Raw genomic sequence first — 20,587 nt, forward strand, 5'->3', positions numbered from 1 at the left:
TGGGAAATTGAATTTTTAACTTTATTTAACGTTAATCAACTTAAACGTAAATAACTACATGTGGCTAAGGCTACCACTACTTTTGATAGTGTAGCTCTAGACGTTGGGAGTTCTTTGGAAGTTGTATTTCTTATTTCTTTTGTTTTTAAACCAGGAGAATAATGTGTGTTTTATTTTATTTATTTATTTTTTGTGAGGAAAATCAGCCCTGAGCTAACATCCATGCCAATCCTCTTCTTTTATGCTGAGGAAGACTGGCCCTGAGGTAACATCCGTGCCCATCTTCCTCCACCCTATGTGGGACGCCGCCACAGCATGGCCCTACAAGCGGTGCGTCGGTGTGCGCCCCAATCCGAACCTGGGCCGTCAGCAGCGGAGCGCGTGCACTTAACTGCCACGCCATGGGGCCAGCCCCTTATGTGTGTTTTAGAAAAAAACTGGAAACAGTGTAGACATTTGGATGGTAAGGAAGAGGCAAGGATAGAAAATCACTTTCTGTTCTGGATGGTGATGCCTTTAACAAGGAGGGGGAACATAGGAGGATGAGCTGGTTTGGGAAGGTAGACAAGGAGATCAGTACTGCAGGAATTGAGTTGAGATTGTGGGACATATAGACAGAGATGTCCAATAGGCAATTGTAAATAAGGGTTTAGAGCAGAGAGAACAGAGAAGGCTAGGGCTAGAAGTATATATTTTTGTAGTCATCTACATAGAGGTGATAAAGTCATAGAAATGGATAATGTCCTCCAAAGAGGGAACGTAAATGTTGAAGTAAGGAGCATAAAGGACTCAACCTTGAAAAATGTCTGTTAAGGTGGGAAAAGGAAGAGGAGTGAGCAAAGGTGAAGTTACTTACTGTAGGATATTTTTGAGAAACCAGCACTTCTCCGTGCAAGTGGTAGCAGGAACCCTTTGCTTTAGGTGTAGTCCTCGTCAGGAAGATTAGACGTTATACTTGAAAATGTGAATAAATATAGTTTGGTAAGTCTATTAGCTGTGCTAATTTCCATTCCCTAATAATATGGATCTGGTAGATATATTTAGCAAGCATGGGGCAAATACAGACTATTACTGTGCTATCATAGTGTCATTTCTGCCTATAGAATCATATATGTATCTGTAAAATGTGGTTAATGTTTGGTCAGGTTGCCAATAAACATAACAAACTCTAGTCCAAATAAATTAGCTTATAAACCTGGGGGAGAGAATGCCTACCCCCTTTGGTGTTTTCTAGATAATTAGTAGTTATAAATAATATGCTTAAGTGGATTTCCTGTGTAAGATTAAGGAGGAATTATTTGAGAGGGCCTATATAAGATGCATTTTATTATGCCAGTGGGAAGTCTCAGAATTTCCCCACAGTGTGTCACACACTTGTAAAGGAACACAGAAGGTAGTGATTATGCTGCTTGCCGAGAAAGGCTTGAGAGTAGATTGAAGGGCAGTGTGAGAGAAGAATTTGGGACTGGAGAAGGGGCACAGGCAAGGAAGGCAAACAGGGAGAAGGCAGCATATGAAAGAACAGACAGGGGGTTAAGGTCAGATCTGTGGAGTAGACAGTAAGGAGCAGGTCATTTTGCTGCCAGGTCAGTGCCTGATACATAGTAGGTGCTCAGTCAGTATTTGTGGAAGGAAAGAAGGAACAATGGTTAGGGAGAAGAAAAATTGCCCCTGCGGAACAGTGGAATCCTCCTTTGGCCCACTATTTTATCCATTACTTGACCTCAGTCATCACACATCTTCCTGACTTTGGGTTGCTGTTAGATTTATTGTTAGAACATACGCTAAATGTGTGAATATTCCAGGTAGATTATATTTGAACTTGTAATCATTGTCTGGCTCGGGGAGCCGGGAGTGAGGGGTAAAGCTCTGCTATTTAGAAGTATGGTGTGTGTACCTGAGTACTGGGAAGTTTAATTTCCTTTTGTTTTAAGACTGTAACAGAGCAAGTGTGACCATATCTAGCTCCTAATATCCTGCCTTGGGTGGCATCGGGGAGCACTTCTGCTGATCTGACAGGTTAGAGGTGTGCACTTATTTTCTCTGTGTAGTTTCTGGTAAGATGATCAAGAATGATGAGAAGCAGGATGGAGAGTTTAAAATTATTTCCAAATATGGATATATAAATGGATGTAAACGTATAAAATTTTAATACACAAAACTGATTGGGTGCTGTGTAATTTCCAAGTCTCTTCATTTTTAATTCAAAACTCCCCTGAAATCTGATAGTCCACTTAATGTATAAAATTTTAACTGATTCCTTTACTCAAATATTTTAGTGACCTCACATCTGATAGTGAAAACAGATTTTAGAATCTGAAAAGATACAGGGCCATATAGGTTGTATTTTCAATCTTAAGCTAATATATATTTGCAACCCAATTACATCCTGTTCTATATCATTTTTGACATATCTCTGTATGCAGGTAAGTGTAATAATATGTGGTACATTGTTTGCAAAGAAAGGTTTGACCAAGGAAAAGCTCTCTTTGACCTAGTTCATTCAATATTTATTTGAGTGACTAACAGACGCTGTTTTAGACACTGGGGTACAACACTGAACAAAGCACAGAATCCTTGCCCTGCTGGAGGTGTTGTCAAGACATGCTTTCAGAGGGGTGTGTTTCAGATCAGGTGGTAACTAATCAAAGAAGGAAAGGTCCTTCGTCACCTGGGAGAGTTGTTTTCTCAGGGCACTGCGATATAAACTTATAAGCTCACTGAAGACAGGGGTTTTTGTTTGGCTTTTGCCTGCTCTGTTCACTGCTTTATCCCCAGAGCCCAAAATAGTGCCTGGCTCATGATAGGCATTCAGTAAATATATGTAGTTGATTGAAGTATTTATTGTTTTGCATTTATATAATCATAGACATATACTTTAGTAAATTATTCTTACATCTAGCTAGTTGAAAATTTTATAATCTCTGTAACCCTTTTTTTATGTTTGTTACCTACATTTTGTTTTTCTTTATGCCCACATATCAGGATGCAGGAACAGCTTATTAATATTAATAATTAGTCATGATCTGATATTAATATTAATAATTAGTCATATGATGATCTGATATTGCAAAGGATAGATTTGGAAAGCAACTTAAGAGGTCATCTTTTTGTTCAGCTTCCTACCTAGGAAAAACTGAATAAGATAATTAGGTATGTATTTTTAATTAATCATTTGAAAAACTAGGACAACATAATTGGGTTCTCTTGAGAATATGAAGAAAGGTACTTAACCCTAGATATAAAGGTACTAACCTGAAAAATTTAGAACTTCTGTGTGGGAAAGTGAAAAAAAATCGAGCACAACTAAGCTGCTCTTTGTTGATATCAGAAATGGGCCTGTCATTCATTTTGGCGTTGAAGCATAGCCTCCTATCTCAGGGGGCAGGACCAGGACTTTTTTTTTTCTCCCAGAAGAGCTGGACAGTTATTACAGGTCGAAAAGCCCCAACCAGTTTTTCAAGAGTTTCTCCTCTTTTTTTTTTTTTTTCCTGAAACTCCTGGTGCTTTTGCTCTGCTTTCAAGATGCATTAAGGTCTACTTTGTGACTGCTTTGGAGCCGGCAAATAACCTGACATGTATAATGCGAATTATGTAGGTTTCTTGAGTAAGTTTAATCTTATTTTTTAGCTAGTTAAAATTCAAGTGATGTTTTAGAAAAATGTTAGTTTGGCGTTAGGCATTTTATCATTTCACCATTTTATTTTAAGCATATTTTTAAAGCAACCTTTAATAAGAAAGCAAGATACTACATAAAGAGGTTCCTTCGTCTCTTAAGACCTGCACTTTCAGTTTCTTTTGAAGTGTCTTTGTTGTGTTAGACAGTATTCATATGTCTTTTGAAAGCCAGTTAACTAAACAGTTTTCTTGAGCATCTTTTTAGTTTTATTGAGAAGTATTTTAAATTGAGCTTTTCTGAGCTCGATTGCTCATGTCTGACACAGTCTCAAGTTTCCACTGAATGGTAACAAAGACTGTAGAGTGTTGTTGGTACTGCAGTGAGAGGCATGCTTCTTTAGACCAGGTAAGAGAGATCATTTCGTTTCTTACTGGTGGGTGAGTTTTTACAGCGTTTATTTTATATTCTTTCAATAGCAGCAGTGTTAAATTGGTAAATAGCCAGGAGCACGCTGAATTCAAGACGTTCTTGCTTGTTGCAGACAGGAAAACTACAGGGTATGGGGGTTGGGGGGGAGGGGTAGAGTAAGCTTAGTTTATCACTCAGTTACTTATATAAATCAATTAAAATGTGAAAGTAATTCTGGAGCTCAGTTTTCTTCGTTCAAGAACTAAGGGAGCAGTTGAGGAAATGAATAATTTTCAAGGTACTTCATGGTTATTACTTGTGAATGCAATTCAAATGATAGTTTTTACTTTCATTTCTTCCCAGTAGTTAATAAAATAAACTTTGCCCTTAACTATACATTTTTTCCATTTATGAAAACTTTAAAATTGTCAGCAGCAAAATATGCTTCCTCAGGATCTTTGGAATAAACCTGACACTTAAAAAAATATGTCAGCTTTTATAGCTGTTTCATTCCTTTTTTTTTTCCTGGTACATTTTTCTTAAAAGTATTTGTGCTTTGAAAATGTCAGCTGTATTCTAATGAAGCTCAGGCATTGTTTGCTCATAAAGGGGCCGGTGCATTCCACTGCTTTATGGTTTATTATGAGCACAGTGTGAGAGTGTGGGTGGCACCATTTGGTGTCTGCCTCTTGGGGTAGTGACTGCCATTATGTTAGCGTTGGATTGGCAAAGAAAATATAGCATGCAAGATCCCGTATGAATCTGGGTACTGTGAAGAAAATCTTAACCCTAAACAATAGCGAATGAGCCTGGAATGTGTGACAACTTGATTGAGTTGATCACTTCAAGTATACTCTTGAAGTCTGCATTTTAGTTACAATTAATATTCTACCAGCCATGTCTCTTGTTTTAGATGTATATAACATTTACTCATTCTTTGAACTTCAATAAGGAAATGAATGTTTCTAGATAAACTGTGACATTTTATATAGATACAATAAAATTTTAAATAATACATTTTCTTTAAAAAGTTTTAAGGAACTTAGTGTGGGTGGGGAGGGGGAGTGGGGGAGAGAGAGGAGGTCAGGCAGAGAGCCTTTCTTTCAGTTAGGAAAGCCCTGATGAAGAAAAAAAGCAACAGATGTTTCTTCTGTTACAATTGAGGTTGTTTCATTCAAAATTCACAGTAGCTAGAATGGGGAGGGGAGGTCATAAATCTGACTTAGTCAGTGAATAAATAAAATTTAGTCATTTTAAATTTATTCTTTTACATTCAGAATTTGAGAATCAGTATAGAGTAACATATCTTTTGAAGAGTCTTTTTTTAATCTTAAAGAATTATGTGTAATTAATGGAAATGTGAGAAAGTTAATTATAGTGCATTTAAGTAAGTTATGGAAAAAACGATCATTGAATCACATGGAGTGTTATGGAAAAAAAAAACTAAGCCATTATAAAAATATATAAGGAATACTTAGGTTGTAAAAGTTTCTAATTGCACAATAGATACTAAAGCTCAAAATGAAATTGCAATATGAAACATCATTGGCATATAATAGATCATTTTATCGTCAGTGAGAAGCATGAGATTTATTCCAAAAGATCCCTGAGTAAGAAATGTGAGAGAAATATTTTGAGTTTAACTCAAGTGCCGTGTTGCAGTTTGCCTCTAAAAAGAGAGTAAGCGTAGATTGGTTGCTGATGGAAAGAGGGGAATGTTTATATGCTGAAGAGTAGGAAGGAAGAGCTTGGAAGCAATATGCATGTAATTAAAGCAGTTAGAATAAAAAAATAGTTTTTGAATTTGTGGAATTCATAAGTAAAGTACAAGCCTTTCCTCTTACAAGTAACACAAAGAGAAGTTCTGTGCTCTTGTATAATGTGCATAAAGTACAACTTGATGCACTTCTTCAAGTTACCTCTTGAAAAACCAGTGCTGAGAACCAGATTTTTCACATATTAGGCACTTGTTAAAAATTTGCCATACCTACACTGTAAAATTAGTATAATAGTCCCCAAATTCCTTGAACCATAGTTCAAAATTTGTGTATGGAGCAAACATTAAATGTTTTTCTAAACATTTTATTGAGCTAAGGAGAAGACTGAAAAAGATATCAACATTCAAGGAGATTATTAAAAATTTCTCTTGCTCTTAGCTAGGATCTGTGGACCTCCCTGAAGATTTTCTTTCCTTTAAATAATGATGACAGAATTTAGAGATTTTGAAGCTTTTCAGATCATTGTTTTAGTTAAGATTAAGATAAGATTCTAAAATTGATCTATGTACATTTTGCTTTTTTAAGGAATAGCAACATGTAGCAGTTGAGTTTTTTTCCTCTCAGTTTCTAAGATAAGTAAAATAACTTACACGGAGTTTAACATGAATTTACCAACTCTAGGTTTGACTTCAGTAAGAACTTTTAGGGCCGGCCCCGTGGCTTAGCGGTTAAGTGCGCATGGTCTGCTACTGGCGGCCCGAGTTCGGATCCCGGGCGCGCACTGACGCACAGCTTCTCCGGCCATGCTGAGGCCGCGTCCCACATACAGCAACTAGAAGGATGTGCAGCTATGACATACAACTATCTACTGGGGCTTTGGGGGAAAAAAAAGGAGGAGGATTGGCAATAGATGTTAGCTCAGAGCTGGTCTTCCTCAGCGAAAAGAGGAGGATTAGCACGGATGTTAGCTCGGGGCTGATCTTCCTCACACACACACACAAAAAGAACTTTTACAATTTTGGCCAAAGAATATATAATTTTGATGGACTAGACAGCCCTAAAAAAAGTTGGTGGCCCCACATCTGATATATAACTATGACACCATCCTAGATTGTAGTTATCAGGCATGTGTGTCACTTAACGATTATAAATGTAGGCACGACAGTAAGTTACTTAACAAGGAAAACAGCATCAAGCAACAACAATACAGAAATAATTGAGACTATTAACCCTTCAAATTGAGAGCAGTATACTGAACGAAGACTTCTGGAGTGAAGTACCTGCAGTCGCCTTATATATGAACTCTTCGGCACAAAACTGAGGTCTGGGGGAATCTGAGCTTTACCTATTCATTGTTCTCCAAGTCATGATACTCAAGAGTGACTGATTTAGACGTGCTCTCTGCCTTACACATATGTAGGCAATTAGAAACAATTAACAGCAACCTAGAAATCTTTCATCTCTGGGGTGGAGGTCGGGGGAAGGTTTGCCTGATGCCTATATTTTTCTGAAAAGAAAACCTTTTACATTGTTTAGGAGCAAGTAAAATAGTATGAGTATTGTGGTTTAAGTATATAATGAATTAACGCTGTTTTGCAAATGGATCCAGGAACCTGTTGGGTAATAGCATTATGTATTTCTTTCTACCAAGTTTCAAGCAACGAATTTTCAGGTGAACTTTTGGATCTTGACCTAAAGCTGGAGACCATCAGCAGGGAGACCATCAGCAGGGAGACCATCAGCAGGGGGCTTTGTTTTTGGCATTTGCTCACTTGTGGTGCAAAGTTTGTCAACTCTCTTGGCAATTTCTCTGACAGAAAAATGAAGAGACTGCTAACTGGGCCCTTACTGTGTGCCAAGTAGACCCATGGAACTTATTTATAAAAGTTTGCAAAATCTTTTGTGTGTGTGTGTGTGTGAGGAAGATTGGCCCTGAGCTAACATTGGTTGCCAGTCTTCCCCTTTTTGCTGAGGAAGATTAGCCCTGAGCTAACATCTGTGCCTGTCTTCATCTATTTTGTATGTGGATGCCACCGCAGCATGGCTTGACGAACAGTGTGTAGGTCTGCGCCCGGGATCCAAACCTGCGAACCTGCGAACCCTGGGCCGCCAAAGTGGAGTGCGCAAACTTAACTACTATGCCACCGGGCTGGCCCTGCAAAATCTTTTAATGGATAAGATTTTAATACAAAAGATGTTGTTAATATTGATGTCTAACTAGCAGATTTCTTGCTCTTTGCAATATGATTTAAATGTAACTTCAGTAATAGCTCTCAAGTGGAACATGTTGAAATAAGAATGTCGATAACATTGCAGTTTTGAATAAGCTGCTTAGTATGGTATTATGGAATATGATGATCCCCTTTTTTGTTTGCTAAGGAAAAGAACTGCTTTGAAACTAATTCATGGGTGGTCTTTGCATTTAAGTGTCCTAAAGTTTTAAATTTTTTTTAAGAAGGCAACTTTTTAATTCTAGATCTGTCTGTAGTCATTATCACCTTTTGTAAGTATTAGAAAAATATCTCTCTTGACTGTAAATTTAAAATGATTTATTTGTTAACAGTCTCTGGGGCAGGTTACCATCTCAGAGGGGTTGTGGGCTTCTTCCTGAGAATGATTTCCAATTAAGTGCCCTTGGATATTCTCACATTCATAAATTCTGATCCTTGTGGATGCACCCAGCTGCCTTGATCTACTGTAGCCATTCAGTGGCTGTTGGTACAAGATAAAATGTGCTGCTTTCCTCTCACTCTCTTTTACTAGGCATGCAAACAGTGTTTCCGTGCCATCTGGTAGGTGTATTGGCTGTGGTAGTGGTGCTAAAAGTAGTGGTTGAAAATAGGCTAACCATTGAAAAGATATAACATTTAAGAACCAGAGACTGAAGAAATAAGGATCACTCAGCCCTTTCTCTTTTTAAAATAAAAGTAGAGATAAGTGTGGTAGAAAGAGTCCACTTATACTCCATTGCTTCCTTAATTTGAACAAAGAGGAAAAGGGAGCTTGAAGCATCTTTCCCAGTCTTGCCTGCTTATAAGAATCATCTGAGGCACTTGGTAAAAATACACATTCCCACCTAGTTTCGGATTTTTTAGGTGTCCAGTGGAGCCCAGGAATGTGTATTTTGAATAAGGGGGACCCTACCCTCTCCTGCTCCTCTCACCCCCTTTGCATCATGACCAGGCGTGTTTGGAGAGAACTGCTGTGAAGGATTGGAAGAACCAAGTTGTTTGAGGCCAAGCTTATTCAATTATTAATCAGAAGATATATTATCCAAAAATGGGAAATCCTAATTAAGCAGATGGAAGAGAAATGAGAAAATTAAGAACTAAAAAGTTTCCTTGACTGACCAAGGTGATAGAAAAAGGACAAAATTACATGTTTTGACTAAAGGAAAAGAAGCAGTGAGAAAGCAGCAGGATCAAACCTGTAATGAGGTAAATGCTTTTGGATGGATGTTAAGAGAATATTGAAAGGGAATGGTCCTACAAAAGAAACCTAGTGAGAATGAACTAAATGATTTCTCAGATCTTTTAGCTTTGAGGTTTGATGAACTAACAGAAAACAATTATAATATTCCAGATACCAGATCTTCAATTAAGGAGTTCATTTAAGAAATGAAGAGGCATTGTTTAAATGCTGGCATGTGGGAAGATGGAGAAAGAAATTTTTTTCTCCTTTCAATTTGAGGAATCCAGGGCATTTATGGTTCTGGATACTAGAGAAAGAGGGAGCTAGCTAATGCTTTTAAAAGGTGTCCTCCAAGTGAAAATGCTTATCAAAGCAGAGAGAACAGATTTGATCCTCTAGGGACAGTCTGTAGGAAAGACTGACATAAAAGATTTATTGACCCGTTAGGAGTACGCCCTTAGGCCTATAGAGCTGTTTCTTGTTATGGCCGTTTCAAGGATCCTTTCTTTGGTTCAGGAAAGATTCTGGTTAAGATGGTCCATTTGGGGGAATCCTAGAAGTCCTGTGTTCTGACAGCTGCAAAAACCCAGGCTTTTGCTTCCATGCCTATGATAAGTAGGAATGTGCATTTCGGATCTTCTGTCCTTATCTCTGCACCTTAGGATGCTTGATTTCCGTTTTGGAACCACATACAGAGGGGAAGATTCTCTAGGTCACTTTAACCCTTATACTTTGGAGATGTCATGAACTTTTACCTTCCGTTTCTCACCCCTCTCATTTACAGTGATGTTGTGGTCACCCAAGTTAAAAAGTTTAGTAATGGTGATTCGGATTTAATCTTAGGAACTTTGAACATGATTGAGTACAAATGCAACAAAATAGAACATAGCAGTGTTATCATGTGCAGATAGGTAATGCACTTATAGCTATACTAGTAGCTAGCTATTAATAGAATGAAAACATATTAAAAAAAAAAAGATCTGAGTATGTTCAAACATAAAAATGAAGGAAGTTGGAGTAACTGCAAGGTTTATTTATTTACCTTTACCCCCTAAACCTGACATGCACATTATACATGGACATGCTATATTTTACTTATCTTACGGGTTTGGTATTTCCAGTTGGATGTATGCTGTCTTTTCAAATTAATTTTGTTATTAATATGTGTTTCATTTATGAAGATAGTGCTGTTGATCTATTGGGTCTGAAATAAAGCTGATAGATATCCCCGAGCCATCCATGTCGTTTCTCCCTAGTCCACTCTGTCTTCAATGAGATATATTGCTTTCTAGATGGCTGGAGAAATTAGAAATACAGTCTTAAGATTGTGGAATCTTTTCTCTCTGCAGAATGCATCAGCCTATTCCAGAATCAACTTATGACTTGACCTCATTAGTACCATATTTGAAACTGATCGATAGTTCTTTACAACAGTTATTAACAAAGAGTTAAAAGGGTAGTATGGGAAGGAAAGAAATGCTTGCGACTTTCTTTTTCTGACTCTGTTTATTCTCTGGTGGAAGTGTTAATCATGAATGAAGTAAAGCATGTGAGCTGTCACATAAATGATCAGTGGAGCAGAATAGGAAGTCAATAAATTGACCCAAATAAATAAACGATCAAGATAGCATTTCATATCAGCATGGGGGAGGGGGAGTGGATTATTCATTAGAAGTAGCCATCTGGGAAAAAAAAATTAGTTCTTTCACTTCTCACATCAAGTAAATTCCAGATGGGTTAAGGATGTAAAATTTTAAATGAAGGCATTAAAGTATTAGAAGAAAACATGGGAGATGTTTGATATAATCTTAGTATATAACTAATGATAATTAATTTCAAAGAACAGGAAATGCCAAACCTGTAAGATAAGTAAAATATAGCATGTCCATGTATAACGTGCACCTCCAGGGTGCAAATTATTAAAGATAAATAAATAAACTTTACAGTTTCTCTGACCTCCTTCATTTCTATATTTAAATGTACAGACCTTTTTTTTTTTTTTTTTGGGGTGAGGGAGATCAGCCCTGAGCTAACATCTGATGCCAATCCTCCTCCTTTTTGCTGAGGAAGATCGGCCCTGGGCTAACATCCGTGCCCATCTTCCTCCACTTTATATGGGATACCGCCACAGCATGGCTTGCCAAGTGGTGTGTCGGTGCGCGCCTGGGATCCAAACCTGTGAACCCCGGGCCGCCGTAGCCGAGCGCGCACCCTTAACCACTGCGCCAGCGGGCTGGCCCCCAGACCCTTTTTTGTATGACACAAAACTCATAAAGAGAAAGAACTATAAAATTGACTACATTCTTTAAAAATGTGCAAAGAAAATCATATATAAAAGCAAAAGACCAGTGTCAAATTGGGAAGAATATTTGCAGCAGGTAAAACAAAGAATACACTTGTTCATTTAAATTCCTTTAAATTTAAAAAGGATCTACCAATTAAAAATCACCAACAGCCAATAGAAAGATGGGCATAATTCTCAGGAAGGAAAATTGAGATACCTTTTAAACAAAACATGTCAGCCTTGTTCATAATAATAAAACCAAAATAAAATAAAAATATGATACTATTTTTAACCTAAAAATTGACAAAAATAAAGTTTGATAATACACCAAGTTGATAAGGAAACGTGAAAATGGACGCTTTCATAGATTTCTGAAGGGAGAGAGACTTGGTGCAGCCAGTTGGTGTAACCAGTGTGTGTAGACATGTATCATTGCAGTATTATTTGTAGTAATAAAAGACTTTACTATTGATAATGCTTGTAATACTAAAAGCTTTTCCATTACTAAGGGACTCAATAAATAAACTGCTAGAACCGTAAAAAGAAATATTGTGTAGCTAACAAAGGAAATATTGAAGCAAAACTACATATACAGGTATGGAAAGACATCTAAGATAGATACAGTATTATTAAGTGGGGAAAAAGCAACATGCAAACTGATACAGTATTCAATCATTTGTGTAAGGAATAAAGGATATTTATGCATATATGTTTGTATATACCTAGAATATTTCTGGAAGGTTATATATGAACTGGCACCAGTAGCTGTCACTAGGGAAGGGAATGATGAGGTGGTGGGTGGGGATGGCAGGAGACTCAGTTTTCACTGTACACTCTTGTCTCATTCATTTGTATCATATGCTTCCATGCAAACATTCAGAAATTCATTTACCCATCCATCCATTCGTTCATTCATCCAACAAATATTTGTTGAACTCTGCTATGTTCCAGGCGCTGTGCTAGGTGCTGGAGATAGAGCAGTGAATGAGATAATGAAGCCGCTGTCCTTGTACAACTTAACATTCTGAGAGTGAGTGGGCTATGGACAGATAATAATCACATAAGCAATATAAATATGGAATGTATCATACCGAGATAAGTACTCTGGTGAAAATCATAGTAAGTTAGGAAGTGCTGATGTAGGGTGGTCAGGCATCTCTGATGGAGTGACAAGTAGCAGAGACTTGAAGGAAGTGGGGGAATAAGGCACGTAGATATCTGGAGGAAGAAAGTTACAGGCAGAGGAAACTTTAAGGACAAAGGCCGTGAGGCAGAAATTTGCTTGGTGTGGTTTGAGGAACAACCAAGAGGCCTGGGTGAATGTAGTGGAATGAAATAGAGGAGGTTGACAGGTGACAAGGTCAGAAAGGAGGGGTACAGGTGACACAGCGCTCTGTAAACCATCATGAGGACTTTCGCTGACGGATGCAGAGCCAACTGGAAGGCTTGAAGAGAGTTACTCCACATGGCAGGATCACTCTGAGTGCTGTGTGGTGATAGAACAGTGCTGTTCAGTAGTACAATGTGAGCCACTTATGTTATTTTAAATTTTCTAGTAGCCACATTTAAAAAAGTGCAAAGAAACAGGTACAATTAATTTTAATGATAGATTTTATTTAACCCAATATATCCAAAACGTTATCATTCAACATGTAATCAATATAAACAAATTATTAATGAGATATTGTACACATTTTGGGTACTTAGCCTTCAAAATCTGATGTGTATTTTACACTTAGAGTACATCTCAATTTAGATGGTAATTTTGTTTTTTTCACTGAAGATTCTCCCTGAGCTAACATCCATGCCAGTCTTCCTCTATTTTTTAGTATGTGGGCCGCCAGTGCAGCATGGCTGCTGCTCATAGAGCAGTGTAGGTCTGCACCTGGGAACTGAATCCGGGCCACTGAAGCAGAGCGTGCTGAACTTAACCACTAGGCCACCAGGGCTGGCCCTCAATTCAGATGCTAAATTTTCAAAGTTGAGGTGAAATGCAGCACTATCAAAACAGTAGAGCTGTATTTAATGGGAAACTATTTTATACTGCTTCCGTTTTAAAATTTAAATTAATTAAAATTAAATAAATTTAAAATTCAGGTCCTCAGTCATACTAACCACATTTCAAGTGTTTAATAGCCACGTGTGTCTAGCGACTACTGTATTGGACAGCGTGGGAATAGGGTGGTGGGGTGGGGTGGGCCCAATGTGGAAGCAGATGGTGCATCAGGAAGATAGTTCAGTAATTCGAGCAAGAGATGGTGACTTATACCAGAGAGGTAGCAGTGGAGTGGGTGAGAAGTGGTTGTGTTCAAGAAATGTTTTAAAGGTGGAGCCCACAGGATTTATTAATGGATTGAATGTAGGATTTAAGAGAAAGGGAGGAGTCAACAGTGATCTTTTTTGGTCTGAACAGTTGAAGAATGGAGTTGACATTTACTGAGATGGAGAGAGAGGTGGGAGAAGGAGGTTTCTGGGTGGGATGGGGAGCAGTCAGGAGTTAGAGTCTGGATATGTTAAGTTTGAGATACCTATTAAACATCAAAATAGAGATATGAGAAATAGCAGCTGGGTATATGAATGTAAAGTTCAGGAGAGAGGTTTAATCTGGAGAAATATACACAGGAACTATCAGATCATCTAGTGTGGAAGAGTTGACAGAGAGGAGTTGGAGGACCAAACTAAGGGGCTCCAGAATGTTTTTAGAGAGGAGGGGCCAGCAACCAAGACTGAGAAGGAGAAGCCAGTGGGTTAGGAGGAGAACCAAGAGGGATTGGTGGTTTGGATGCCAAGTGAAGAGTATTTCAAAGGAAGATGTGATTTTAAAAAAATGTCAGATATTCTTGGTAGGTTAAAATAAGTTGAAGGCTGAGAATTGACCATTGGATTTAGCAACATGGAGACCGTCTTGACAAGAGCTATTTCAGTGAAGGTGTGCGGGGGAGATGGGAGTGGGTTCAAGAAAAACAGAATGGAAAAGTGGAGACAGCAAATGTTGATTTTGTGAGTTTTGCCGTAGAGGGCAACAGAAATGTGTTGGTACCTGGAGAGCTTTGCATGGCTAAGAAAAGTTGTTTTTGTTTTTTGTTCTTAAGATGAAAGACATAATGCGTGCTTATATGCTGGTATGAGTGGTCCAGCAGAGAGGGAAAGACTCCGATGATGTGGGAGACTTTTAAAAGAGATGGTAGCTAGAGGGATGTAATTTAGACAAATACGTGAGCTACCTTATTTAAAAAATAAATTTAAAAAAATAGCCACAGTTGAGGTAACAGAGGTGGAAAAGCAAGAGGATTGTATAATCTGTAATTAGCCTCTGACTAATAAATATGAGATTGCCTGGCTCACTTTTTCCCATCATTTTTTTTATTAAGCTATAATTTACCTGTAGTAGAATCAACCCTTTTTAGCTTGGAGTTCTCCGAGTTTGACAGACACGTGTAGCACCACAATCTAGGTCATTTTTTGACTTTTATTTAGGGCTGTAGGTTAGCTTGTCTGGCAAAGTTGAACCCTGTAGATACGGGGTATACAACTACTTCTGATTTGACATATTTATAAACCCACAAAATAGGCATATTCATTCCGACAATAAGATACTAATTTGGTTCTTCTAGGAGGATGTGATAGAGACTTGGGTGAAGAAGCTTTTTCCAAAAGCTAATTCAGGCAAAAAAAAAATTTTTGTTTCCAGAAAGTCAGTCCTGTGAAAAAATATACTGGTATCATGTAGACAAACCACAATTATGTGACTGAATCTTTCGTTTTAATTGGACATATTGAAGCTGCTTAACTGTAACTGGAACCCCCTAAAGAGTTATAAGTGAAAGAAATCTTTGGTGTCTAGACAATTCCAAATGGAAAACAGAAAGATTCCAGTTACTCAAGAACTTGAAATAAAATTTGAGCCAAAATTTTGTGCCTGTGCCAAGATTTGGCGTAAGTTTTTACCTCTTTTTCCTAGCCACTTTCCCTAGGTGATTGATCTCATTTAGTTAATTCAGGGAATTGCCAGATCCCAAAGGCAAGCAGGTCTTTCAATTCTTGTTTTTAATAAATACATCAAGTGCCAGCAATGGGCTTCTGGACGGTGTCGGGCCCCTGTTACCAAGAAGCTGTGAATGAAGGCCAGGTACTTATGAAAGTTTAGACTTGGTTTGGTTTACTTCTCTTAACTTGGCTGAAATTTTGGGAGAATGGATGTTTATAACCTATTTAAATATGTCCTTTTGAGTCAAAAAAATTATATTTCTGGGGGGCCGGCCCGGTGGCGCAAGTGGTTAAGTGTGTGCGCTCTGCTGCGGCGGCCCGAGGTTCGCCAGTTCGGATCCCGGATGCGCACCGACGCACCGCTTGGCGCAAGCCATGCTGTGGCGGCGTCCCATAAAGTGGAGGAAGATGGGCACGGATGTTAGCCCAGGGCCAGTTTCCTCAGCAAAAAAAAAAAATTAATATTTCTGCTGCAGAAACTAGTTGATTTGATGAAAGTAAAATTATGTCTAAATACATGGCTTTTGTTTCTGGATATTACAATTATTGAAATCCCAGTGGAACCCCTTTAACGGCTTCTAAAGCAGATTTCATTTTTATTAACTATAAAACACAGATAATTCATTTATAGATCCTCATCTTGTTTTAGCAGCTGTGGCTAATTCTCTCTTGCTCTTTCTCTCTTTTTTTTTCCTTCAGAATGGCAGTAGCTTTTTAGAATATAAAACAAGTGCATACATGTTCATAAAAGTTTTTTTCAAATAATAAAAAAAAAGTGTAAAACATTCTTCCATGCTACTACCAGAGCTAACCTCTATTAAATTTGTTTCTCTTGCCAGACTTTTTAATGCGTATATAAACTTAGGTGTGTATGTAGTTTTTAAGGTAAATGGAATCATACTAATCATATTGTCTTACAATGGAAAGCTTTTTCCATGGCAATACGTACTTGTGATTTTTTAGGGGCTATATAATATTCTGTCATATACATGTACCAAAAGATGTTTAAACGTTAACATTGTTTCCAGGTTTTTGCTTTTATCCACAGTGTTGCAATCCCAGGACGTGTATAATTGTTCTTATCTGCTTAGCTTGTTAGGATACACATACAACAGAGGAACTGCTGGTCAGGGGTGTGCCCATTATTAACTGTGATGTCGTTGCAGAGCCGGGGATCAGCTTGCCACCTAGGCAGCGGAGGGCAATTGAAAGGATATTTGTTGAGGTGGAAAGAGGCTTTAAAATGTGTATAATTGTTTTTAAAGCACTTATTTAAAGTTTTGTACTCTAACACATGGTCCCATTACTTCTCTCTAATAACATTGTCAGAACGCCTTCTGGAAAGGCTCTTCAGTACTCCCTCCACCAACAGAGTGTGTTAGCCCCTTGAGTTCAGGAGACAATGTCCCTTGCACTGAATATCTGTAGTGCTTAGCATGAGTACTTGACATATAGTAGGTACCAAGTAAATATTTTTTAATGTACCTGTTTTGCCACGTCTTGACCAACTCAGGGCATTATCAAACTTATTTATCGTTTTCAGTGTGGTAGATGAAAAGGTTTCTTTTTCTTTCTTAAGTGTAAATTTTTTTGTTGTTAAAACCAAGTATTACATACAACTATCTACTGGGGCTTTGGGGGACAAAAAAAAAAAAAAAAAAAGGAGGATGATTGGCAATAGATGTTAGCTCAGAGCCGGTCTTCCTCAGCAAAAAGAGGAGGATTAGCATGGCTGTTAGCTCAGGGCTGATCTTCCTCACACACACACACACAAAAAGTATTTTTTCATGTGATCACTGACGTTTATATTTCTTCTTCATGTACTCAGCTTATTTTTATTTTGTGGTATTACCTTATCATTATTGACTTATAAGTGGGAAGTTAAGTAAATAAATTTTTTTGAGGTAACATTGGTTTATACGATTATATAAATTTCAGATGTATATCGTTATATTTTGACTTCTGTATAGCCTCGTGTTCACCACCAAAAGTCTACTTGCCATTTGTCATCATTCAAATGTTCCCCTTTACACTTTTCACATTCTCCCCACCCACTTCCCCTCTAGTAACCACCAATCTGTTTTCTGTATCTATGTGTTCGTTTGTTGTTGTTTTCTCTTCCTCATGAGTGAAGCCATATGGTATTTGTCTTTCTCCGTCTGACTTATTTTGCTTAGCATAATACACTCAAGTTCTATCCATGTTGTTGCAAATGGCAAGATTTCGCCTTTTTTATGGCTGAGTAGTATTCCATTGTGTATATATACCACATCTTCTTTATCTATTCATTTGTTGATGGGCGCTTAGGTTGTTTTCAAGTCTTGGCTATTTTGAATAATGCTGCAATGGACTTTGGGGTGCATACATCTTTTCGAATTAGTGTTTTTGTGATCTTGGGATAAATACCCAGAAGTGGAATAGCTAGATCATGTGGTATTTCTATTTTTAATTTTTTGAGGAACCTCCATACTGTTTTCCATTGTACATTCCCACCAGCAGTGTAGGAGGGTTGCCTTTTCTCCACATACTCTCCAATACTTGTTATTTCTTGTCTTTTTAAAAATAGCCATTCTGACAAGTATGAGGTGATATTTCACTGTGGTTTGATTTTCATTTCCCTACTAATTAGTGATGTTGAACATCTTTTCATGTGCCTGTTGGCCATCCCCATATCTTCTTTGGAAAAACGTCTGTTCATATCCTCTGCTCATTTTTTAATCAGGTTGGTTTTTTGTTGTTGTTGTTGAGTTGTATGAGTTCTTTATATATGTTGAATATTAACCCCTTATCGGATATATGATTTGCACATATCTTCTTCTAATTGTTAGGTTGTCTTTTTGTTTTGTTGATGATTTCCTTTGCTGTGCAGAAGCTTTTTAGTTTGATGTAGCCCCGTTTGTTTATTTTTGTTCATTTGTTTCCCTTGCCTGAGGGAGACATATTCAAAAAGATACTGCTGGGCCAGGCCCCGTGGCCTAGTGGTTAAGTTTGGTGTGCTCTGCTTCAGCGGCCCAGGTTTGGGTCCTGGGCGTGGACCTATACCACTCATTGGCAGCCATGCTGTGGCAGCGACCCACATAGAAAAAGCAGAGGAAGATTGGCACAGATGTTAGCTCAGGGCGAATCTTCCTCAGCAAAAAAAAAAAAACACAAAATGATACTGCTAAGACTGATGTTAAAGATCATACTGCCTATGTTTTTTCAGGAGTTTTATGGTTTCAGGTCTTACATTCAAGTCTTTATCTTTAATCCATTTTGAGTTAATTTTTGTGTATGGTATAAGATAATGGTCTACTTTCATTCTTTTGCATGTGGCTGTCCAGTTTTCCCAGCACCATTTATTGAAGAGACTTTCCGTTCTCCATTGTATGTTCTTGGCTCCCTTCTCGAAAATTAGCTACCCAAAGATTCTTGTGTGGGTTTATTTCTGGGCTCTCGATTCTGTTCCATTGATCTGTGTGTCTGTTTTTCTGCTAGTACCATGCTGTTTTAGTTACTGTAGCTTTGTAGTATATTCTGAAATCAGGGATTGTGATGCTTCCAGCTTTGTTCTTTTTTCTCAGAATTGCTTTGGCTGTTCGGGATCTTTTGTTGTTCCATATGGCCTATGTATTGCAAATTTGTTTACTAAGTCTGAGATTTGTCTTTTAAGTATATTGAGTCTTTTGCTATTTAGAAAATATTTGTTTTTAGGTAGTCAAATCTGTCAGTCTGTTTTCACTTAAGATTTCTAAACTCTGTAACATGCTTGGGAGGGCCTTCCTCATTCCTAAATTATAAAAAAATTATTATATTTCTTCTAATACTTTCATGGTTTTAATTTTTATATTTAAATATTTTATATTTATGGAATTTATTTTTGTGCGAGATGACAAATTGAAATCTAAGGTTTCTTTTATCGAAATGGACAATTTCTTGTCTCAACAACATTTTTTTTTTTTTGGTGAGGAAGATTAGCCCTGAACTAACATCTGTTGCCAATCCGCCTCTTTTTGCTGAGGAAGGTTGGCCCTGAGCTAACATCCGTGCCCATCTTCCTCTACTTTGTATGTGGGACGCCTGGCACAGCATGACTTGATAAGCGGTGTGTAGGTCCGCCCTCAGGATCCAAACCCACAAACCCCAGGCCGCCGAAGCGGAGTGCGCGAACTTAACCACTACACCACCGGGCCAGCCCCTCAACAACGTTTCTTAAGTAATCCACACTTTCCCCATCGATTTGAAATGCTACCTTTACTGTACATAAAATTTTCGTATATAAATGAAGCAATTTCTGGACTTTAATTCCTGTTTTATCAATTTCTTTATCTGCTTCTTAGCTGATATCACATTATTTCAATCACTTTAGCTATGTAATAATTTTGAAATCATGTAGGCCAAAGTTCCCCTCTTCCCCATTATTCCAAATTTTTTCAAAATTTTCTTGGCTGTTCTCTGCCTTTAGTCTTCCCAGATACACTTTAGAATCAATTTGTCAAATTTATTAAGTTCTCTCTAAATTCTGGCTTTAATGATGTTTTTCTTTTTGTTTTCGACCAAAGTTTTATATTCCTAATTTTTCTTTAGTGTTAGATTTAAACTTAGGGTCAATCTGTTCCCTAACCTTAATTATCTTTGTGTTTCTTGCTTAAGTATTTTTTTAAGCAAAAAATACTTAAGCAAAAAGAAGTTTTTGACTTTTGCTTCTAACACTGTATAAGAGATGATCTCATCTTAAACATTCAGCAGCATTAAGGTCATTTTCAAAAACCATCTGAGAGCCAGACTTTTTTAGGGTTGTGTTCTCCTTACATGGATCTGTGGTGTGTTCCTCTCCTGCCTGGGACTGAGTTTACAGCACGTTGTCTACCAATTACAAAGCTCTTCCCTCCACTAGAATCGTGGGTTATTATTCTCCACTTAGGTGGATTCTTAAACAAGGGGAGTATTGATAATAACCGTAATCTTTAGCAATTGATAAGGTATACATGTTATATAAAAAAAATCAATTGCACAGTTACAGAGTAAGGAAACTATTTGATAATACCAGTTGTTCAGTTTGTTTTAAAAACAAACTCAGTATATGATACCCGTTAAAAAGTAACAAGATATGCAATTTAGGCTGCGTTATAGGAAGTATGGCATCCAGGTTAGGGAAGGGAAGAGCTCCAATCTATGCCA

General features: G+C 37.7%; 1 protein-coding gene across 10 annotated transcripts in view; it reads left to right on the top strand.

Moving 5' to 3' along the window:
- TFDP2 (transcription factor Dp-2) overlaps positions 1–20,587 on the top strand; it is a 170,942-nt gene that overhangs the window by 94,618 nt on the left and 55,737 nt on the right. For 2 of the 10 annotated variants that reach the window (XM_014789082.2, XM_087430458.1), the window contains exon 1: positions 4,004–4,024. The exons of the other annotated variants lie outside the window; for them this stretch is intronic. The gene's annotated coding sequence lies outside the window, so the exon portion shown is untranslated. Of the gene's footprint in view, positions 1–4,003; positions 4,025–20,587 lie in introns of those variants that run through there. 10 annotated transcript variants of the gene reach the window in all.

This window comes from Ceratotherium simum, chromosome 5, assembly GCF_057802395.1.
Source record: "Ceratotherium simum simum isolate JZ-2026a chromosome 5, ASM5780239v1, whole genome shotgun sequence".
Classification (NCBI taxonomy): domain Eukaryota; kingdom Metazoa; phylum Chordata; class Mammalia; order Perissodactyla; family Rhinocerotidae; genus Ceratotherium; species Ceratotherium simum.